Source organism: Triticum aestivum, chromosome 2A (genome assembly GCF_018294505.1).
Source record: "Triticum aestivum cultivar Chinese Spring chromosome 2A, IWGSC CS RefSeq v2.1, whole genome shotgun sequence".
Taxonomy (NCBI): Eukaryota; Viridiplantae; Streptophyta; class Magnoliopsida; order Poales; family Poaceae; genus Triticum; species Triticum aestivum.
In genome coordinates this window covers 190,136,561-190,151,517 of record NC_057797.1, presented here as the reverse complement: position 1 = coordinate 190,151,517, position 14,957 = coordinate 190,136,561, and positions in this window count along the sequence as shown.

Below are 14,957 nucleotides of genomic sequence, written 5' to 3'. Positions count from 1 at the left end.
TGGGGTTCTCAGATGAATGCTGGGGCTCGGCATGACAGGAAAAAGTGCGAGTGTGGTGCACAAGGTGAGGATTGCTGGGTAAGGTCACAAGGTGGCCTTTATATAGCAATGGAGCCGGATCGTTTTACCGTGGTGAAAGGTAATAAATTTGCCAGCTTAGCTCCAAAGGTCGGGTCAGTGTCAGAGATACACATATCTCATAAAGAGACGCGTTACTGTGGTTGTCGTCGGGTTGGTTTTGGTAGTTGTGCCCGGAAAAATATGCAACTATGCGCTGACCAAAAATGCAAGGCCACTATTAAAACAGAGGCACAACGACAGGCTGCGTTAATATACACGGTCGCATGATTACAAAGCGAGGATACACTGAAACTCGGTGCTACTCATACGGCTTAGTCTACCTCGTTTATGTCTAAACGGGCGTGCCTGGTGGATGTCGAGGCTTCTCCACGTGTCTCACTGCCGGGATTAGTCGGAGATGGCGGAGGAACTGCAGGGTCGGGGTAGTGATGATGACCATCGCGGGGATTGTTGGCCACAACCCCGTTGGAGTGTGCTCCCAATATGCGACGAAGCACCTCTGGGGTTATCGCAGCACCTTGGCCGATGGCTGGGGCAGGCCTCAGGGACTCGATCGGGTGTCCAAACAGCACGACTGGGTTGTCGGCGTTGGGCTCGTTTTCTTCTCTCGCCGGAGCTCGACGAACCAGCTCTCCACGAGCTGCGATTAGATCAATAGTGATCTGGTCGAACAGTGCCTCTAGTGCTCTTACATAACGCACTAGGTGCAACAATGCGGGGTCCGTCTCGTGATCTCCGTTGGCAACTTGGGGTGGTCTACCATACCCTTCACGTCTGGGGTAGTAGTGGAACGAGCGACAGTTAACTCTGGGCGACAAGTGCCTGAGATGAACTATAGCCTCTCGAGCGGCTAGCTGGATGGCTTGTGGCTCAAAGGAAGTTGTCCTTCCGGTGAACCTGTAGGGGCGCTCGGGTGCTAGACCCCTACCGTAGATGTGCACAGTGGCCCAGAATTGACGGTCTTCACCGCTCATGGGTCCTTGATACACGACATATTCTGGTGGCTCTTCTAACGCATAGGCACGACGGGTGAGGTTTGCGAGTATGGTCACAAAACCTCCAAGGTTGGTTGCTGTGGTCTCGTTGTGCACTATGGGTCCAGGCATTGTGGCTCGGTTTGGGGTAGCGGCTGTGCGGTGCTGTGTTGGGACTAGCGTGCCCTTTTATAGGAAAAAGGGGGCGGAGTCTTCCTTCGCACGCTTGCGAGAAAGGACTATTTAGGGGCCGGTCACTGGCGCATGAGTGACAGGTTAGGTTGATAGGTTGGGCACCGACTGCCAAAAAGGTGTTGGGTCACTGTGTGGCTATCTTGCACGAGAAGCTTGGCTGGGGTTTGGCTAAGGTCTAGTGGGTTGGTTTGCCTAAGTTTATTGACCTGGCTAAGATAGGATTAGCCAATGGTCAGCCTGGCTCTGATACCAAGTCTGTCACGACCGGTTTTCCGGTAATAAATTTCCAGAAAAGACCGTCGTGCTCATCAGCCCCAGGATTACTGTTAGCTGATGAGGCTCCAACTTGATACAGAAATTCCAAGCAGAATACAACATATGTAGTACAAGACCATTCTGGCCTGTGAGTACAACAAACCGTTTCTAGTGGTTGATGGCGGAAGCGGTCTGTGAAACATCAGTGTCTATGGGGCTCCATTTCCCACAGGAACAGCTGACCAGGTTAACTCCTATCTTCGCGAGGCTGCTATCTCCATTGTGTGGGTTCCGGGGCTGGCATCGCGTCGCTCCTCTCCGAGCAAGAAAATCTGGCCAAGACAATAGCCAGGGACAAGCCAGTGAGTACTTTGAATGTACTCGCAAACATTATGAACACAAGTATAATATAACAATGATGTGCTAAAAATATTTTATGCTCATGACGTCAGTCACAAAAGATAAATGAAACTCTGATGCGTGCAAGCAAGTTATTTATAAAAATGCAATAACATGGTAGTATAAAAATTTATGAAACAAATAACAAGCAATGCCACAGTCGGGCGTCTTAGCGACACCACATAAAGGGCTTTAAAAGAAATGCCACAGTCGGGCGTCTGAGCGACACCACATAAAGGGCTTTAAAAGAAATGCCACAGTCGGCGTCTGAGCGACACCACATAAAGGGCTTTAAAAGAAATGCCACAGTCGGGCGTCTGAGCGACACCACATAAAGGGCTTTAAAAGAAATGCCACAGTCGGGCGTCTGAGCGACACCACATAAAGGGCTTTAAAAGAAATGCCACAGTCGGGCGTCTGAGCGACACCACATAAAGGGCTTTAAAAGAATGCCACAGTCGGGCGTCTGAGCGACACCACATAAAGGGCTTTAAAAGAAATGCCACAGTCGGGCGTCTGAGCGACACCACATAAAGGGCTTTAAAATAAACAATCATAGTGAATATCCCGGAGGTAGAACCATCCCAGAGATACTCGATAATAACAATAATATCACGGGTTAGTCAACAATAATAATAATCATAGTTATCACAAGTCACGAGTAGTAATTCCATTACTGGTTAACTGTTTCACCTCCGAAGACCGACACTAAGACCGACACCTGACCCATCCCAGACTGTAATCCTTAACCATGGACACGGCTATTCGAATAGGTTTATTCTCTGCAGAGGGTGTACTCTTTACCCACGAGTAACGGATTTCATTAGTCCATTGGGACTAATTCCGTCTACGGCCTTTTTGTTGAAAACCACCTAACTTGCACACACCAGCTTAACTCACACGTGTCTGGAACCACCCACGACACCTGTTAAGCAAACTCTAAGTGGGGAGGCTACAACCTCGCGTAGCATGGGATCAAATTTATATCGCGCGCTCTAAGGGGTGGCCTCCCCTCTCGGTCCCAACCGGAAACACCCATGCCCCCGGACCAGGTGGCCTGCCTACCAGCTACAATCGGTATCTTCCACCATGGCCTCTCTGTACGGTGTGTGCTAGAAAAAGGTTGACAACTTACTGAACCGTACTCTACTTGCTGTAGAGACGAGTGGTAGTACGAAACAAGTATGGGGGTTACTGGCACAAGACTCGATCTACGGTCGACTCAGGAGGTTTAGGTATTCCCTGCATGGTTAGTATAACGAATATATTTCAACCAACAGAGTCACTGCTCATATCACCTTACCATGCCATACCAGACATAACCGTCCCGACGGAGACCGGCGACAAACTCATGCCTACCCAAGGCAGAGGTTTTCCCGGGTTCCTGCCGGTATGCATGCAAGGCACATGAGGGTGATTATCATCACAAGTGTGTTCATTTCCAACAGCCTGGAAATCACTAATATGCACTCATGCATATGATCATACCACATGAAATAACGAGTCCTTTGAAATGCGGTGGTGTTATAAATGTATCCACGATCACACCAAAAAAAATATTATGCCGGGATTCAGAATGCTTGCCTTCAATGTGTGGAAAGGCAGGGTGCACTCCAAAACTTGAAACATTTCTCCTCTCTTCAAAAATCCTATTTTAGCAATATAAAAGAATTAACACACAAAATAAAAACAGCACCAAAAGTTGTTCTGAATTTTTTCAAATAAATCTTAAAATAAACTAGGTGAAATTTGAGAGAGGAAGGAAAAAGAATCAACTCATTTGGAGTTATATTTAAAAAGTTATAGCCAGTCAAAGATTTGGTCAAATCTGTTTTTAAAATAAAATAGAAAAGAAAACGTTTCAGATAGAAATACGCTTTCGGAGCGGGGAAAACGTACTGGGTGGATTACGTCTTCACTTAAACACGCGTGGCGGCGGAGTGGGTCACTAACAGTGGGTCCACGGGGCCCACTAGTCAGGTTTGACTAGTCTCTCTCCCTCTCCTTCCTCTGTCCCGAGCGGAGGCGGAGCTCCGGCGATCGTCGCCGGCGACTGGTGGCTCCTCGCGGGGTCCCAAGGGCGGGGATGGATGCGCCACTCCAGTGTGGTCATCCCGGTGGTTGCCAGGCCGGTGGGGACGGAGGGAGCTGCCGGCGGCGAGCTTTGCAGCGGAGGAGGCCTCGGTGGCGAAGTGGTTTTGTGGCGGCGATGGCTCCCGATCAAAATCAAGTAGGGGGTTGAGTTCCTGGAGAGGGGGAAGCCCTGGTGGCGCCGGAGTGAACGAGACAGTGGCGGTGGCAGGAGTTGCCGGAGATGAATAAGGCGGCGTTTCCCTGGCGATTGCGGGCTATGGGGGTTCCACGAGGGTAGCCTGAGGTTGCGTGCGTGCTCAGAGGGGCTCGGGGTCCCTTTTTTATAGCGTGGCAAGGCGGTTCCGCAGCGGCCGTGGATAAGCTCTCCGGCGAACCGCCTCTCTATAGCTAGGGCGACGTGGCGGCGACGAGGGCTAGCAGACACGCTTGCGGATGAGCTCGCACTGCTCCAGGGGCCAGATGGCGAGCGGGCGAGGCTTGGGCGGCGCTGCCCGTGGCTGGAGCCACTGCGGACGTCGGAGTGCCGCCAAGAACGCCCTGGCGGCGGCGCTGTAGCGTGCCAGGGTGGTTTGGCGCGATGCTGCGAGGCGGGGAGTGCGTGGCGAGGTGCTGCCGTGTGGGCCAAAGCCAGGGGGCCAGCGTGTCGGCTCGGGCGCGGCATCGTGCAATACGCGCGCTCTGGGCGCGTCCAGTGCATGCACTGAGTGTGCTCGACGAAATGCTCGAGCATGCTAGGAGTCGCGGTTGAGGCTGGGGTTTAACAGGTCTAGGTTTGGGCTTGCAAGAAGATCGGTGGAGAAGCTGGTTTGGTCAGGGGATCAGGTTCACAGTGCAATGCCAAACTCATGTCAAAACAGATCATGCCCATAAGGTGTTTGACAAAATGCTAAGGGCACTTAGGCAGGTCTTGGAGTGGTCAAAAACTCCAGATGGAAGTCTCTTCAGATGTACAAGAGGGTGGTGAGGTTAGTTGGCCAAAAGCAGAAACTTGCTAGAGTAAGTTTTGCGAAACTACAATTCTGGACAGGAAATAAATAGCATTATTTCATGAACCAAAAATGATCCAAAAGGTGCATGCTCCTGGACTTAAGGGTTTAACATGGGGGACTACAAGTAGGAGAAATAATCAAGGGTTAAAGAGCAAGTAAAAACATGGTTGCTGTACAAACCATCAAGTTGGTCCAGACTGAAGATGAGGTTGATTCACTCAAATTTTTCAAAGAACAGCACTAGGTTTTTGCACAAAGTGGAATCTTAGGCCATTACCATCATCCCATAATTTTGGTGGAGGCTAGAAAGAATTATTTAAAGGAGTTGTAGTGCAAAATTGCCCACTGGACCAGAGAACAAAATTTGCTGTAGAGCTCAAAATATTTCATGAATGAAATATATTTTTGCATAAAAGTGATTTAAAAACATCACATGACATCTCCAAATTTTTGTGGGAATTTTAAGTGAATCTATCAAATGGTTGTAGTTCAAATATGGCCATTTAACCTTGAAAATCCATTCTCAAGAAAGTAAAGATCAGGCAACTTAAATTAGTTAATTAGTTATACTGATAAAAGGAAAGTTTTTCTTGAGAGGTTAAACAAGTCCAATAACATATTTGAAAAGTTTTCTCTTTGGGAAAAACTCATCATAACAGGGAAGCAAATGATTTAAAAATCAAAATGGAGCTCAGAAATCCAAAGTTTTAAATCCTGGCAAAAAATTTAATTCATTAAAATAAGGCCAAATTTTTGGGGTGTCACATGGGTGGAGCTACAAAGCAACCAATTACAGGAGTTTAGTCGACCATCAGAATGGCTGATAAAGTAAAGACAAAATGACAAAAGTTATACCCGAGTGGGAGGTGACTGCGTCTTCCATCTCCTCGTCATCATCATCTTGGTAAATGGAAGTCCTAGAGGCAGCACTGCAAATTTCAGAATTCACTCAGTTAAAACGGGAAAGCGAGTCGACCAAAGATCGAGTCATGCTAAAACTAGGAGGTCAAGCTCAACGATTACCCAGAAGCGATAGGGACGTCCACTTTAATCTTGGGCAAGGCCTTCCGAGGTTTTGACGGCACGACTTTGAGTTGCTTCGGAGCTTTCTCAGTCGGCACAGGAGAGGATGTTCGAGTGCGCTTGGAGGTCTATTCAGTCGGCGGAGTCGCTTTGCTATGGACACTTGCTAGGTCCTGCCTCTGCTTGGAGCATCTTTTCGTGCGAGGAGGGGAGTTGACCTCCTCACCACTACTCAAGTCCTCACTATCCTCGTCACCTCTTCCGTCAGAATGCCAATCGCCACTGTCACCCCCGCTCGCCTCTCCCTCCTCCTCCTGCTCTCCATTGGGCATCGAGTACATCTCAGTGTAGATCTGCAAGACACGGGGTCGAGTGGATATCAATCAGTTTCGAGAACAAATACGTATCAGAGCAAAAGACATTTGGAAGAAAAGAGTCAGACCTTGTCGGGTTCGGTGGTGTTGTGGAGTCGAGGAACCCTCCTAGACCCCCTAGGGTTGTCTTTGTTGCCACTAATACCTTGCAGCCACTGCGCCATTGTCCCCTCACCGACTTCCTCTAGGTGGATCCGGGTGCTATCTTCAACACCCGAGTACATCACATTGGATGGGAACGGGCTTGGAGTGGCTGGATGCATCGACTGAGAAAAACTTCTAGCAAGTCCATGCCAGTCACACTGTCGCGGACAAGTTGGACTACTCGCTCAACCAACATGTTCACCTCCGCTTTCTCAGCTAGAGTCACTCTCAAAGGAGAAGGCTTCTCTACTCGTTCTATGGAAAATGGGGGAAGGCCAGTCGACTGACCCGGGGTCGGTTGGTCCTTACAATAGAACCAGGTCGACTGCCACCCTCGGACTGGCTCGGTAAGAATCACAGCGGGGAAAGTGCTTTTATTTCTCATCTAGATCCCCAGACCTCCACACATCTGGATCACGTGCTTCCTCTCATCACTCGGATTGGATTTTTTACCGACTAAGAATGACAGGTAAAAATGTGTTTAAAGAGGCCCCAATGCGGTCAAGAGCCTAGGAAGTTTTCACACATGGACACGTATGCGGCAAGGTATGTGATGGTGTTGGGAGAAAAGTGATGAAGTTGGGCTCCAAAAAAGTTCCAGAAACCTCGGAAGAAAGGATGGGGAGGCAAAGAGAAACTGCGGTCGACATGGGTCGCAAGAAGGACGCACTCACCCTCTTGCGGTCGTGGCTCGGTCTCATCCTCCGGAAGCCGCCAAGATTTGTGGGGAATCAATCCCCCGTCCACCAAATCCTCCATGTCTTCTTGCTAGATTGTCGACGGATCCAGTCGCCCTGGATCCAGCCGAGCGGCAGGCTAGTTCTCGATGATAACCCTGCCCGACTCGTCTTCTTCCCCTTCGCCTTCGCCGTCGCCTTCTTCGCGCGCTCCAGTGCCGCCATCTTATCCTTCCCCATTGCGGCAGATTGAGCTCGGACTAGGCGGCGACACTAAGGGCAGAGGCGGATGCGATGGAGAAGCAGAGGAAGAAGGGGGAAAATGGGGCGCACTTTGCAAAGAACCCGGCCTGGACGCCTTATATGGCCCTATTCCCCGAGTGATTGACTTGTGGACCCAAGCAATCCCGTCAAATCCCCTACCAGTTGCGTGCTCCGTATGTGGCGAAAAAGGTGGCACGGGGATCGAGGTGCCCTGCCTAATCCGCCCCGCTTACTGCGCCTCTCTCCATCCCGCGCGCTTCCCTAGATTTTGAATCCCGCGAGATCCGGGAATGGCAGCACAGTCGATCACGCCGAAGATTTTATGCCATACCAGCATTCTATGCTTATCAGCTAAAGTTCACTCAACAACCTTTGAATGGTTCAAGGCGACTGGAAATAAAGTCAGAATTTTTTGCATGGTTCATCAATCCAAGTAAAATGCTTCCGAAGCATGAACATTGAGACCAACTTCAACTCCATCCCCACTCGGACCCAGAACCATTCGGGGGCTAATGACGATGACATGTACCTAGGGTAGGGCAATAGACCTGATCTAAGCACCCTTCCCAAGGACATTGCCCTACAGTCAAAGGCATTCAAAGGACAGCCAATTCTACCGACTGGAATCACCTCAAGATGCAACACACTCGACCATGAGTTCCACTCGGATAACACAATTCCATTCGACCAGGATATAATCATTCGACCACATCAGAAACCACTCGGAGTATAGAAGATCTAAGGTCACTATGGATGGAAACGGTTGGGCATTTACTCCGTAGACTTAATGCTGGCATTACCAGTAACGTCCCCTCTTTATGTACATTGAACCCTATGTAACGGGGGATGGCTAGGGTCCTGGCACACTCTATATAAGCCACCCCCTCCTCTGGGACAAGGGTTCGCACCCCTTGTAACTTCACGCATAATCCAATCGACCAAGCCTCCGGGCACCGAGACGTAGGGTTGTTACTTCCTTTGAGAAGGGCATGAACTTGTAAATCTTGCGTGCACAACTTCACCATAGCTAGAATCTTGCTCCTCATACCTACCCCCATTCTATTCTCAGACTTAGTACCACAACAGCTGTGACCTCGTCCCACCGTAAGCTCGGACCGCGTCATCAATGCCAAACACATTTACCAGCTAAGTCGCTTTTATGCTCAAAGTTTTAAATTTTTAATTTGTATTTGGTTCGACCATGGTCACATACGTTATTTGTTAAAAACACTTCTCTTACCCAAGTTAACTAGGGGCTCTTAAATTTATATGAGCCATTTTATAGTAAATCTTCCTAGTCGTTGCGAAATCTTTTTCTATCACTCCTTTGTCGACGCGAGTGTGTGGTCAATAGCCGGATAGCCCATTTTCTCTCTAGTGACCGCTCGAGTTTAGTTCGCTAAACTGGCCTAACGAGAAGTACTCCTTTGGGATAGGAGGTTGAAGCCGAAGACTGACCCACTCGACGTCTTGAGAGCGGATGTGTCATGTTAAAGCACGACTGAAGCACAAACTAATTTTAAGACCAATTTTCGGATTGGCACAAAAAAATTGATTTAGTTTGGACGTAGAGTTTCCGCATAAGTTTTTTGGTTTTTAAGATTATGGCACTTTTTGATCTATTTGTGTGCTTTATTTATGAGGCGGGACATCCTCTTGACCGATGTACCCTGCGTAATAATCCATCTTGGGAAATCTTTCTTGACCCATATATAGTTCGACATTTTTTTGCCGACCTGCACCTTGGTGTTGGGTCCGAGCATAAATCCCGCAGTACACTGTCGGACACTTTTTAAGCATCGACAATATCAACAGGGGGCTGCGACTTGAGCCGAACCCACCAAAAGCCAAGGTACTCCAAGGAGTCCTTGGCAAAATGTTCTTAGATATTACTTTATATGCATTAGTTTTGAATTGTGTCTTTGGTCAATAGTTGGGTTGCCCGGCTCCTGTGCTTGCCTCCTATGTTCTGCTTTGTTCGGCAAGGTGCACCAAGGGAGAACCACTGTGATTGTGCTTGCAACTAGCATGGTTAAGCGCCTCAGTGGAGAAAGCCGAAAACTGACTGTCACAATAAGCGTAAACTGGTCAGCAATCCGATGACTATATTAAACTATAAGATTGATAGAGGTCACCCCGTGTTAAATGATGACATTCATAACATTGGCCGAAGTGTTTACGGCTTGACCTCGACTATCGCCGAACACTAACCAGGGGCTAGTTACTGGCCTCCCAACTTTAAGCTCCTATGACTAAGTGAAAGTTTCAAATCCCACATATCTGATTGCCTCGTTTCCGCTAACACAACCGCCTTCGGGCACCGAGACGTCGGCTAAGGGTTGTTTTGTTATCGCAAAAACACCATCCGTGGCTCTATAAGGGGGTGGAAGCCAACAATGGGCCACTTTCAACTAATAAACAGTCGCAATGGAATAAACATATCATTGGCGTTTGTATTTAATATACGAGGGTTGCCTTCCGCAATCATTGTTATAAAGCCATAAGTATGCATCAATTTGAATTAAGATTTTGGCCAAGCCGGGTTGCCTGGCTCGTGTGCTTACCCCTAAGTTCCTGATTGTTCGGCTAGGTGGTAAAGGGAGCACCTTTGTGATTGTTACTATCGGGTCATCCGAATTAGTACCTCAGACTGGGTGAAGCCGAAAGCTAGCGATCTTAAAGGATATAATTGGTCGGCAATGACGAAAGTGAAAAATTTGGTTCATTAATACCATAGAATTCGGGAACTTTCCTCGAACTAAATCCTCAATATTTTCCTCCCACATTGATCGGAGGTGAGGTTTCATGATCATGATCAACATGACAACCCAAAGAAAGGAACCAATAGTGGGATTATTTTCTTTGGAAGATGTTTCATATCTCTCTGCGTACCTTTGTTTATAAAACCGTATGGCCGGATTGCCTTATTTTCCATAAATCTTTGCCCTTATGACGACCTTATAAAGTAGGACAAAAACTCCCCGACCTCTAGCCAAGGAGGTTGAAGCCGATGGTCGGTCAACAAAGTTTTGTATAGTGCAGATCCAAGCATTAATGATGTAGAGTACTTGGATACATAGAATCATTACACATAATTTGTGATTTTACTATGGATATCGATCCTTAATTCGGCCACCCGTGCCCGCATTAAGGCTCGGGGGCTACTGGGCTTCAGGCTTATCATTCACTAATATTAAAGGGGCACATCGATCCCCTGATCTGGTCTTGCCACCCGACCAGTGTCTCAAGGGCTAATGCATTGCCTATTCAATGCAGGAATTTCAAAGTGCTCAGTGTTCGGCTGGACCGGACTATGCGCAAACGCGTCTTCAGACAAAAATAGGTACCATCTGGGACTTATCCAGCATCAAGCTAATAAATTACGACGACTTCTCAAAACCCTCTCTCAAGGGCCCGTCCACCGATCACTATTTCCTCTAATATATTACACCATGTTTCTATTCCTAAGTATGCTGCTGAGCTGGGAATTGATCCTCAGGATGATTTTAAGAATCGACCTGAGTCTCAGGGGCTACTAGGGCCAGCGGTTTGATTTTATCCTTCAGGTGCATCCCGGATATTAGGCCAACACACACCTTGAGGGCTACTGGCTATACATCTTGGCAGAGAATACATTGCACAATTCAGAATCAAATTCATAACAATCAGCCCATGGATGGGGTGGTGCACCACCTTGGATACAGTCCGGCGTTGGTGCTCGACCACAAAAGATACCTCAGAAGCAGTCCGGCATAAAGCTCGGTTGCAAGTGTCTAGCTCCATAGAGGGCATCTATGGAATTAAGCTCATTTGAACCATTTTAACTTTTTCAAGACCAAGGTAATCTATGACACCTCGGATACAGTCCGGCATCGGAGCTCAGATACAATCCGGCGTTGAAGCTCGGAAGCGGTCTGACGTTGGTGCTCGGCTGCAAAAGATACCTCGAATGCAGTCCTGCGTTGGAGCTCAGACACGAGAGGACACCGCCGCACGGGAAACACTTCAAACCCGAGGTTGGCATAAAAATAACAAGGCATTGATAACGGCCGATAACTTAAAGGGGCTCGTCAGATACCCGATGTGTAAACTCTTTGGACTCACTTCGGCGGTCCTCAAGATCAAAGATGGGAAGATTTATTGAACCAGTTTTCAAGACCGACGACCAAAGATGAAGAGCGGTTAGGAAGAACCGAGGAGTGTCCCCAACTTGAAGACCGGTTCAAGGGGCTACTGACGGTGTTCTGGACTATGGGGTACTCACCACATCGTCTCCCGACCAAGTGGATCGGGCCGAGGACCCCCATGGCGGTTTACTCATGAGCCACTTCAAGGAATATTCCACAAGACTTGATGATCAAGACAAGGACTCCTCTCCACCAACATATTCGACTAGGACTCTTGTTATCCTAGGCCTCTGGTACATTATATAAGCTGAGGCCAGGCTAGTCGATAGATCATTATGACATTATTCATCATACCCTCAGGTTTTGGACCACAACATATGATCTTGAGGTAGATCTCTGTACTTGATACTCCATCAATATAAACAAGAGCAGGATGTAGGGTTTTACCTCCATCAAGAGGGCCCAAACCTGGGTAAAACACCGTCTCCTTTTTTTCCTGTTACCATTGATCCGAGAATCCACAGCTCGGGACCCCCTACCCCGAGATCTGCCGGTTTTGACACCGACAATGGACAAGGCGACCTATGTTTGAGTGTAAAGGTATGGCACCATGGAGATTTTAACCTTGGGCCCATGACCAAAACTCATCTTTAAAGCACAAGTACCATAAAAATGGCTAATGTGAAAGACTTGATCAATTTATGCATAATGGGGGGAGGAAGAGTTCATTGAGAGAACAATACTGCCCCTATGTCCATGCCTACACCTAGAATAAGACATCACGATGAGTATGGTGGGGTGTGCAAAGGTTCAAGCCACATATCTTGAATCAATGATATTTAGCTCATGCCTTAACTCGCGAAATCTTGCTTCATCCGAGGGCTTCGTGAAGATGTCTGCAAGGTTATCATGAGTGTTAACATAGTTGAGCTCGATCTCCCCTCGCCTAATGTGATCCCGGATGAAGTGATACTGCATCTCAATATGCTTCGTCTTGAAGTGTTGCACCGGGTTGAGAGAAATCTTGATGGCTGAGGGAGTCCTGGATTAGGGGGTCTCCGGACAGCTGGACTATATCCTTTGGCTGGACTATTGGACTATGAAGATACGAGATTGAAGACTTCGTCCCGTGTCCGAATGGGACTCTACTTGGCATGGAAGGCAAGCTAGGCAATACGGATATGCATATCTCCTCCTTTGTAACCGACCTTGTGTAACCCTAGCCTCCTCCGGTGTCTATATAAATCAGAGGGTTTTAGTCCGTAGGAGGATATACAATCATACCATAGGCTAGCTTCTAGGGTTTAGCCTCTCTGATCTCGTGGTAGATCTACTCTTGTACTACTCATATTATCAAGAATAATCAAGCAGGACGTAGGGTTTCACCTCCATCAAGAGGGCCCGAACCTGGGTAAAACATCGTGTCCCCAGCCTCCTGTTACCATCCACCTTAGACGCATAGTTCGGGACCCCCTACCCGAGATCCACCAGTTTTGACACCGACATTGGTGCTTTCATTGAGAGTTCCTCTGTGTCGTCATCATTAGGCTTGATGGCTCCTTCGATCATCGATAGCGATGCAGTCCTGGAAGAGACTTTTCTCCCCGAACGGATCTTTGTATTCGGCGGCTCCGCACCGCGGGCCAACTCGCTTGGCCATCTAGAGCAGATCGAGAGCTACGCCCCTGGCTATCAGGTCAGATTTGGAAACTTGAACTACACAACCGACATCCACGGAGACTTGATCTTCGACGGATTCGAGTCCTTGCCGAGTACGCCGCACGGTCATGATGAGCACGACTTAGCTCTACCATCGGATAGTGTTCGGGAGATCGCACCGGCGACCGCTCCGACCCTCAAATCGGAGCCAATTGCGTCATCCAGTGACGGGTGGATAGACCCCGCCGCGAAGGCCGCACTCTCATCGGCGATCGAGCCGAGTATCGACCTTACCCTTCACGAGAGCCATGACGCCAAACTGCCGGATTCTTCCCCGGCCACAGACTCCGAACCGCCTGCGCCCGTGCCTATCGAATCCAATTGGGCGCCGATCATGGAGTTCACCTCCGCGGATATCTTTCAGCACTCGCCCTTCGGCGACATACTGAACTCATTAAGGTCTCTCTCTCTCTGTCAGGAGAGCCCTAGCCGAACCATGTCCGGCAGAATTGGGATGCGGATGACGAAGAAATTCGCCGCCCACCCACCACCCACTTAGTAGCCACTGTTGATGATTTGACCGACATGCTCGACTTCGACTCCGAAGACATCGACAGTATGGACGACGTTGTAGGAGACAAACAGGAACCACTGCCCACAAGGCACTGGATGCCCACTTCATCATATGATGTACACATGGTGGACACACCCAAAGAAAACGACGGCGAAGAACGGAAGGACGCAGCGAAGGGTTGTTCCCTCGAGAAGCAGTCAAAGCGGTGGCGTAAGCGCCGCTCCAAATCCCGCCTCGGGAGAAGCAGTGATCATATAAACCCAGCGATAGAGCAAGGCAAGCCAGCGGACGCCGAACATGGCATTGAACCATTGTGCGACCACGGCAACACGGAGAATCAAACCGAACAACCCGACTCCGTCGAAGATAACAGTCCGGATAACATCACACCGGACAGGCACCCGGAGCAACAGAATACCCATAAAAGGCTTGTTGCCACTACGAGGAGTCTGAAAAAGCAGAAGCAAAGGCTCAGGGCTGCACAAGACACACTCAGAATCAGATGGAGTGAAGTACTCAACACTGAAGCGAAGTACGGCGGTAATCGCCACACCAAGAGCTACCCGAAGCGAAAGTTGCTACCTGAATTCGATGAGGAGGCCTTAGATCCCCCGCAATCAAAAAACAAAATGGCCATCCGGTCGGATAGACGACCTCGTGGCCAACATAGAGTGGCAAACGACGCCGCACATAAGCCAGTACGCGATCCGCGTGAGGGCTCGCATCAAAAGGACGGCACAACCAGATCCATCTACGGGCCACGCAAGCACGCCCCAGCATGCAATGCAACACAACAAACATCCCAACACCACGGTACACCCAAATACAGGGGGGCTGCACACCCCCTATGTTTCACAGATGAGGTGCTGGACCACGAATTTCCAGAGGGATTCAAACCCGTAAACATGGAGGCGTACGACAGAACGACAGACCCTAGGGTCTGGATTGAGGACTACATCCTCCATATCCATATGGCTCGAGGAGACGATCTCCACGCCATCAAATACTTACCCCTCATGCTCAAAGGGCCATCTCGGCACTGGCTTAAAAGCCTCCCCGGAAACTCCATTGGAAGCTGGGAAGAGCTCGAAGACGCTTTTCGGGCCAATTTTCAAGGGGCCTATGTCC